This window comes from Myxocyprinus asiaticus, chromosome 5, assembly GCF_019703515.2.
Source record: "Myxocyprinus asiaticus isolate MX2 ecotype Aquarium Trade chromosome 5, UBuf_Myxa_2, whole genome shotgun sequence".
NCBI classification, from domain to species: domain Eukaryota; kingdom Metazoa; phylum Chordata; class Actinopteri; order Cypriniformes; family Catostomidae; genus Myxocyprinus; species Myxocyprinus asiaticus.
In genome coordinates this window covers 614,498-624,621 of record NC_059348.1, presented here as the reverse complement: position 1 = coordinate 624,621, position 10,124 = coordinate 614,498, and positions in this window count along the sequence as shown.

Here is a 10,124-nt window from a genome sequence, read left to right as displayed (position 1 = left end):
AGTCAGCTGAGCTTAAGGCACTCTCCTTGAAGACTGCCCTCCTTACTGCTCTCACTTCCATCAAGAGGGTAGGAGACCTGCAAGGGTTCTCTGTCAGCAAAACGTGCCTGGATTTCGGTCTGGGCTACTTTCACGTGATCCTGAGACCCCGACCGGGCTATGTGCCCAAGGTTCCCACGACCCCTTTTAGGGACCAGGTGGTGAACCTGCAAGCACCGCCCCAGGAGGAGGGAGACCCAGCCCTGATGTTGCTGTGTCCGGTGCACGCTTTACGCATCTATTTGGATCACATTCAGAGCTTTAGAGTCTCTAAGCAGCTCTTTGTCTGCTTTGGTGGACAGCAGAAAGGAAGCGCTGTCTCCAAGCAGAGGATCACCCACATGCTCATTGACGCCATAACTATGGCATATCACGCCCAGGATGTGACGCTCCCAGTAGGGCTACGAGCCCATTCTACCAGGGGTGTAGCGGCCTCCTGGGCCTTGACCAGGGGTGCCTCTCTAACAGACATTTGCAGAGCAGTGGGCTGGGCAACACCCAACACCTTTGCGAGGTTCTACAACCTCCGGGTGGAATCGGTTTCGTCCCGTGTAGTGGCACGCACAAGCAGGTAAGTCCGGGTCAGCTGGCCGGGTGTATCACTTGCGCATAGCACCTTTCACCTCCCCTGAGCTGAAGACGTGCGCCGTTAACTCCCAGTAGTGTTCACAAACTGTGTTCCCTGGTTGATTTCCTCCGAGCCCTGTGGCAGACGAGTGTTTGGAGAGACTCGCTGCCAGCCCAGTACACGTGCTAACTAAAGGGGGGACAGGTGCTCCGCATGTGGTGGTTCCCCATAGGTAACCCCATGCGATGGAACTTTCGCAGGACAAACCCCCCCCCCCCCCCCCCCCGACTAGACCTGGTCGGATAATCCCCCTTTTTTTTAGGGAGTGGGAAAAAAAGGGTATAAGAGGCCAAGACTGGGCTAGCCAGTCTCTATCTTTTGGGTAGTCGACTTGTCCCAAAGGGCCGTTCGAAACTCATAACAGTGTTGGGGGAGGTTACGTGTCGGCCTGGTGCACTGGCTACAAGGCACACAGTGGTCTTCTCTTCACACACCGCCAGTTCATGTAACACAGTTCAGCCAGTTGTGGTGTTTTTGTATCGGGACCCCTAGCGTCACTACATTGACACAACGTTGCGTGAGTGACAGATAGGGATCGTCCTGGTTACTCGCGTAACCTCCGTTCCCTGATGGGGGGAACGAGACGTTTTGTCCCTCTTGCCACAACGCTGAACTACCCACTGAAATGGCCGGGACCTTGTCTCAGCTCCACGGCATAAAACCTGAATGAGTGTCACTACATCGACACAACATCTATCAGGGAACGGAGGTTACGCAAGTAACCAGGACGTTTTGAATCGAAATTTCTGGGACATAAATGTGCCCAAAGCTGTCTTGAAAGCTCGAGACTTGACTGAAGAATATTGCAAAAAGTACAGCAGGTCAGAAAGTGAAAAATATGAATATGAGTAATTTGTTGGAATAAAAGAAAGCAAGAGCTAATGCAAGAGGAATTATTAAGACTGCTAAGAGAATAGGATGGAGAAATTTTTGCTCTACAATAGGAAAAGATACCCCTTTCGACAACATATGGAATATGATAAGAAGTGTGAGTGGAAGAGGGAAAAAGTCATTCAAATACCAGTTTTAATTGAGGATGATATAGTGACTGTAACAGAGATAGACAAAGCAAACACTTTAGGAAAGGTTTTAGAAGGATCTCTCAGTATAGAATTGGGAGAAGAGCATGAATTAAAGAGAAGAGTTGTTTTAAAAAACAATCCAGATATTATGAAGATGAATAGTTGTATAGATCAGAATCAGAATCATAAAGCTCATTCTGATTCTGATTCTAGATATGGAGTTTACAATTACAGAACTGAAAATAGTATCACAAAACTGTGCCAATACTGCTCCTGGGCAAGACAGGGTGAGTTATATAATGTTTAAACATCTGTCAGATAATGTATTATTATTGATACTTAAAATATATAATAAAATATGGAAAGAAGGAATAATTCCACAGGTATGGAAGCAGGCAGTAGTAACCCCAATTTTGAAGCCAGGGAGAGATCCAACTAAACCAGGAAGCTATCGACCAATGGCATAACTTCAAATATTTGGAAATTAATGAAGCAAGTTATAGTACAAAGGTTATCTTATGATCTAGAAAGTAATGGTAAATATCAGTGTGGATTCAGAAGTGGAAGATCAACAATAGGTGCATTAATCAAAATCAGTAATGAAATAAAAATTCAATTAATATGAAAGGAATCATGGCTGTGGTATATTTTGATATTGAGAAGGCATATGACACGATATGGAGAGAAAGTCTTTTAAAGCGTCAAAGATAGGAATAGAAGGTAGAATGTACAATTGGCTGTTACGGTTTTTGTTTAATCGAACATTTGTGTTTCAAGTGGGTTCATGTCAGTCACCTGTTTTATTACAGCAAATGATATTACACAAGGGAGTGTTATTAGACCATTGCTTTTTAATATTATGATTAATGATATATTTGAAAACTTAGGTCCTGGTATAGAGTGAGCATTATATGCTGATGATGGTGCTACATGGAAGAGAGGTCGAAACATGACCCAAGTGATCTCAAGTATGCAGTCAGCCATTAAAGAGGTGGGAAAATGGAGTATAGATTGGAGATTTAAAATGTCAACCAGAAAATCGTGTTATATGTTATATACTTGGAAAAAATAAATTCCTGATGGTATTGAACTATTATTATGTGGTAAACCATTAGAATGCATGAAAGTATTTAATTATCTAGGAATCTGGTTTGATCGTAGATGTACTTGGAAGAAACATATAGAAGAAATTGATATAAAAAAAAATGCAGGAAGATCTTAAATGTGATGAGAGCAATAGCTGGAAAAGAATGGGATGCAGAAAGAACATCTATGTTGATGATTTATCAAGCTATGATTAGATCCATATTTGATTATGGATGTATGATATATGGTGCTGTATCAGTAACATTATTAAAGAGCTTAAACAGAATACAGTACAGAGCTCTTAGAATATTTCAGGAGCAGTCAAATCAACACCAGTCAATGCTCTGATTGATGAGGCCAGTGAAATTCCACTGAGTTTGCATAGAGTGAAACTATCCTTGGCATTTTGGACATGCCATGGTTTTGAGGAAGGACCCAAGATGCAGAAATGGCAATGCAGTTTTATTAAAAAAATTAAATAAATAAAAAAAACACCCACACACACCTTACAAAAATAAAACACTCACGAGGGAGTACAAATAAAACAAGACAATTAAACTGAAAACAAACCGACTGGGGGTAACTGGAATGCACAGGACCAACACAAAAAGACCGGGAACAAAACGATCTAGTGGGCAAGATGAGACAAATGAGAGAATAAATAGAGGAATGGGAGATAAGATACATGTGCTGCCCATAATCACTAGCAGCACAAATTGATTGCGCTGCTGAACAGCACCTGTGAGAAACACAAGGGAGAGAGGGAGAGAGAGAGAGAGAGAGAGAGCACATGGGACAACCTGACAGATGCGCGGAGAAAACTGTCACAATCCTGCCAACACAAGTATAAACAGGATGATAGAGGCAGGATCATGACAGTACATCTATGAAGAGTTATGATGGAAGCCATATTGCTACTGATGTTTTAAATAACTGCTGTGAGTACGTAAATAAAAAAGGAAGGGGATTTGGGTGGGTCATAAATCAGCTAGCAGAGAAATATCAGATTGCAGACATAGGATGTTGTGTTTCACCTGTATGGGGAGAAGTACCAACATGGTTAATTCCTGATGTAAAAACTGACTTGGAGATATTGGACAAGAGAAGGGAATTGGAGGAAATGGGTAAAATTAAATATAGTGAAAACAAGCATATTCAGGAAAGATTCTGTGCAAGTACTCAAATTTATACAGATGGATCAAAAGACCCAAATATAGTGATTACAGGAGTGGGAATATACAGAATATTCCAGATCTGGGTGTATCTATAGCTAAAAGATTAGCATCTGAATTATCGGTATATGCTGTTGAAATGGTCGCTGTAATAGTAGGCTTGATGTGGGTAGAGGAAATAAGACCAGATAGAGTGGTGATATGTTCTGGCTCTGCTTCTGTTTTAACATCATTATCTACCCGTCATTCATCTCGAGAGGATTTGATGAGTGAGATATTTATGTTATTATGGCGTGTATACAGAGGAAAGGAGAGGTAGTAGGTTTAAGTTGGGTGCCAGTGCATACAGGGATCTTTGAAAATAAAATAGCTGATGAGCTAGAAAAGAATGCTTTAAAAAGGAAGGAAGTGGATGTTAAAGTTCCCTTGGGTAAAGGAGAATTTAAATCTATTATTTAGAAAAATATTACAAAAGAATGGCAAGAAATTTGGAATACGGATATTAAGGGAAGGCATTTACATAAAATTCAAATTGGTAAAGGTTAAAAGAGCTATATGTGGTAGAAATAGAAAGGAAGATGTCATAATTATGCTAAGGCTTGGTTGGTAGCACTTTACAATTTGTTAATAATGAACAATACTTATTAAGCATTTATTAACCTTAGTTAATGTTGCTTTAAGCATATACTAATACATATTTAAAATCAAAGATTGTATTAGTTAACATTAGTTAATGCACTATGAACTAACAATGAACAAGTGTATTTTTATGAACTAACATTAGCAAGGATTAATAAATGATGTAACAAATATATTGTTCATTGTTTGTTCATGTTACCTAATGCATTTACTAATGTTAACAAATGGAACCTTATTGTGAAGTGTTACCGCTTGGTCATTCAGGACTGAATGCATGACAGAGATCTATGTGAATATTGTGGTAAGAAAGAAAGAAATATTTAAAGAAAAAGGGTAGGAAGGATAAGGATTTGGAGTATTTATTGGGATGTGAGTTTAATCGAGATTGAGTAGGATACAGGATTCTTTTACAATACATATACAGTACAGGGTTATGTAAGAACTGAAATTTAAAATGGAGTAATGATGCTCTGCTCCACTCTGGATCTGAGGGGTTCTGTGTGGCGGCTGGAGGTGCTCAATAACTGAGTCCTGATAGAGCTAGAGTGTCAAGTAGAAGGTTTTCTCTCTCTCTCGAGAAAGAGGAGAAGAAAGAGGAATAATGGAAAGAAAATGATCCTAAATAAACCATGATTGCACAACAGCACAGTAGGTGGCGATATGCACGCAGAATGCAACTCGCCAAAAAAATAAAAGAAGAAGAATCTCGCGAGACTCTGACTGTGTCTGAAATTGCCCACTCGTTCACTCATTCACTATTTCCTATTTAATGAATGGCTGTGAGTGCACTATATTTCAGCAGTGAGTGCACGAAACGAGTGTGCGATTTCAGACGCTGACGTAAATTCCATGCGTCGCAGAGCACTCGGGAGCTGTCGCAGTCATTTTGTCATGAACATTTCACCAGTGTGGCTTCATGAATTTGATCATCTTTGTAATCTTTATACAGTTATATATATATATATATATATATATATATACATACTTTTATAATAGGCAATTAAATGTTTTACTGTGCATACCCCTGGCATTGTTTTATTTTTGCATTAATAAACAATTAATCATAATTCAATGATCATAATACAATTAATCTTTTCACAACTGTTCATTTATGATTATTACAATAATGATCAAGAGGAAATACTTCAACTTGTCATGTTTATATTTTATTTGTCATAAAAACATAATAGAACTGTTTACTCTATATGTCATTAAAGATAAAAAAAGAATGAAAACGCTACTGTTATATATATATATATAATTTAAAAAAATTGTAGAAAAGTAAACTACCAACAAAAACTAACAAGAGTGCACAAGCACACATTTTCGCGGGGTTTTTCTTATCGGTGTCTCCCGCCCGAGTCCGGAGGCAAACTCGACGCAAAAATGTACTCCGTCTTGTTGGTTTTGGTTCTGGTGAATTTTTATTTTCTTGAGGAGAACACAAGAGCAACAACTTTGAGGCGTGCGTAGTTAGCTCGTCGACGCCACCCATTGGTAAGAAGTTATTAAGACAAAATACATTTAGCTGTAAACTAAATAACTGAAGAATAGATCCATTTACATTTCTTACAGGGTATTTAAAAACTTAGACTTCTGTTTTTAGTTTACAGTGGAATGTATTTTGTCTACATAAGATAAACTAATAAAAGACAGTGTTCAAAGTTGATGTTAATAATACACTGCTGTCAGTGGATCATTTGTGTATCTTATGTTTATATAAATATTTTTTTTTTTTTTTTTGTATGTCCAGAAGAATGGTTTACACATTTAACACATTTTACCATCACACATTACCTTACACTATAGTGTATATATAAATACAGGTGCTGGTCATATAATTAGAATATCATCAAAAAGTTGATTTATTTCACTAATTCCATTCAAAAAGTGAAACTTGTATATTATATTCATTCATTACACACAGACTGATATATTTCAAATGTTTATTTCTTTTAATTTTGATGATTATAACTGACAACTAAGGAAAATCCCAAATTCAGTATCTCAGAAAATTAGAATATTGTGAAAAGGTTCAACATTGAAGACACCTGGTGCCACACTCTAATCAGCTAATTAACTCAAAACACCTGCAAAGGCCTTTAAATGGTCTCTCAGTCTAGTTCTGTACGCTACACAATCATGGGGAAGACTGCTGACTTGACAGTTGTCCAAAAGACGACCATTGACACGTTGCACAAGGAGGGCAAGACACAAAAGGTCATTGCAAAAGAGGCTGGCTGTTCACAGAGCTCTGTGTCCAAGCACATTAATAGAGAGGCGAAGGGAAGGAAAAGATGTGGTAGAAAAAAAGTGTACAAGCAATAGGGATAACCGCACCCTGGAGAGGATTGTGAAACAAAACCCATTCAAAAATGTGGGGGAGATTCACAAAGAGTGGACTGCAGCTGGAGTCAGTGCTTCAAGAACCACTACGCACAGACGTATGCAAGACATGGGTTTCAGCTGTTGCATCCCTTGTGTCAAGCCACTCTTGAACAACAGACAGCGTCTGAAGTGTCTCGCCTGGGCTAAAGACAAAAAGGACTGGACTGCTGCTGAGTGGTCCAAAGTTATGTTCTCTGATGAAAGTAAATTTTGCATTTCCTTTGGAAATCAGGGTCCCAGAGTCTGGAGGAAGAGAGGAGAGGCACACAATCCACGTTGCTTGAGGTCCAGTGTAAAGTTTCCACAGTCAGTGATGGTTTGGGGTGTTTTCTGAGGTCCAAGGTCAACGCAGCCGTATACCAGGAAGTTTTAGAGCACTTCATGCTTCCTGCTGCTGACCAACTTTATGGAGATGCAGATTTCATTTTCCAACAGGACTTGGCACCTGCACACAGTGCCAAAGCAACCAGTATCTGGTTTAAGGACCATGGTATCCCTGTTCTTAATTGGCCAGCAAACTCGCCTGACCTTAACCCCATAGAAAATCTATGGGGTATTGTGAAGAGGAAGATGCGATATGCCAGACCCAACAATGCAGAAGAGCTGAAGGCCACTATCAGAGCAACCTGGGCTCTCATAACACCTGAGCAGTGCCACAGACTGATCGACTCCATGCCACGCCGCATTGCTGCAGTAATTCAGGCAAAAGGAGCCCCAACTAAGTATTGAGTGCTGTATATGCTCATACTTTTCAGTTGGCCAAGATTTCTAAAAATCCTTTCTTTGTATTGGTCTTAAGTAATATTCTAATTTTCTGAGATACTGAATTTGGGATTTTCCTTAGTTGTCAGTTATAATCATCAAAATTAAAAGAAATAAACATTTGAAATATATCAGTCTGTGTGTAATGAATGAATATAATATACAAGTTTCACTTTTTGAATGGAATTAGTGAAATTAATCAACTTTTTGATGATATTCTAATTATATGACCAGCACCTGTATATATATATATAAACTCAGCAAAAAAAGAAACATCCCTTTTTCAGGACACTGTATTTTAAAGAATTTTGTAAAAATCCAAATAACTTTATAGATCTTTATTGTAAAGGGTTTAAACAAAGTTTTCCATGCTTGTTCAATGAACCATAAACAATTAATGAACATGCACCTGTGGAACAGTCGTTAAGACACTAACAGCTTACAGACGGTAGGCAATTAAGGTCACAGTTATAAAAACTTAGGACACTAAAGAGACCTTTCTACTGACTCTGAAAAACACCAAAAGAAAGATGCCCAGGGTTCCTGATCATCTGTGTGAATGTGCCTTAGGCATGCTACATGGAGGCATGAGGACTGCAGATGTGGCCAGGGCAATAAATTGCAATGTCTGTACTGTGAGACACCTAAGACAGCGCTACAGGGAGACAGGAAGGACAGCTGATCATCATCGCAGTGGCAGACCACACGTAACAACACCTGCACAGGATCAGTACATCTGAATATCACAGCTGCGGGACAGGCACAGGATGGCAACAACAACTGCCCGAGTTACACCAGGAATCACAATCCCTCCATCAGAGATCAGACTGTCTGCAATAGGCTGAGAGAGGCTGGACTGAGGGCTTGTAGGCCTGTTGTAAGGCAGGTCCTTACCAGACATCACCGGTAACAACGTCACCTAGGGACACAAACCCACCTTCACTGGACCAGACAGGACTGGCAAAAAGTGCTCTTCACTGACGAGTCGTGGTTTTGTCTCACCAGGGGTGATGGTCGGACTCGTGTTTATCGTGAAGGAATGAGCATTACACCGAGGCCTGTACTCTGGAGCGGGATCGATTTGGAGGTGGAGGGTCCGTCATGGTCTGGGGTGGTGTGTCACTGCATCATCGGACTTAGTTTGTTGTCATTGCAGGCAATCTCAATGCTGTGCGTTACATGGAAGACATCCTCCTCCCTCATGTGGTACCCTTCCTGCAGGCTCATCCTGACATGACCCTCCAGCATGACAATGCCACCAGCCATACTGCTCATTCTGTGCATGATTTCCTGCAAGACAGGAATGTCAGTGTTCTGCCATGGCCAGCGAAGAGCCCGGATCTCAATCCCATTGAGCACGTCTGGGACCTGTTGGATCGGAGGGTGAGGGCTAGGGCCATTCCCCCCAGAAATGTCCAGGAACTGGCAAGTGCCTTTGTGGAAGAGTGGGGTAACATCTCACAGCAAGAACTGGCAAATCTGGTGCAATCCATGAGGAGGATGGGTGGCTTCCTTAGCTCCTAAAAATGATTTAGAAAAGAATGATATATCTTACAGAGATACATGACATTTTCATATAAAAAGGCTCTGACAGTATCAAATCGTTCAGTATGGTTTTAAAGGAATAGCTCACCCAATAATTATAATTTACTCTTCATTTACTCACCCTTAAGTGTTCTCAAACTTGTATGACTTACTTTCTTCCACGGAGCACAAATAAAATATTTTAGAGATATGATCTGTTTATCTCCATACAATGCAAGGCATAAAGGTTATGTGTAAGACTTTCTAATAGCTTTTTGATTAGAACCGACCAAAAAAAAAAAAAAAAAAGGTAACTCCTTTTTCACTATAAATCTTGACATAAGCAGTCTCCTAGCCCTAGATTTCAAGCTCAGGTCTCCAAGATTTCAAGTTTGATTACACTTCCTGGCACCATCTAGCATTCTGGCATGCATCAAGCACTATGAAGTGTAATTGAACTTGAAATCGTGATTGGCTAGGAGACTGCTGATGTCAAGATAGATAGTGAAAAAGGAGCTACAGTTTGGTCTGTTCTCACACAAAACTGATTGGATTGCTTCAGCAGACATAGTTTTAACCATTGGAGTCATATGTATTACCTTAATGCTGCCTTTATGTCCTTTTTGGAGCTAAAAGATTTGGTCACCATTCACCTACATTGTGTGAACAAACAGATGTCATATTTCCATTAAAATATCTTCGTTTGAATTCTGTGGAAGAAAGTCATAGGAGTTTGAGATGACATAAGGGTGAGGAAATGATGAGAGAATTACTAAAGGTGATCATTCTTGGGTGAACTATTTCTGTAATTCAATGCATGATAGTGAGTATACTACTACAGTCTAAAATTTATATTTCCAAATA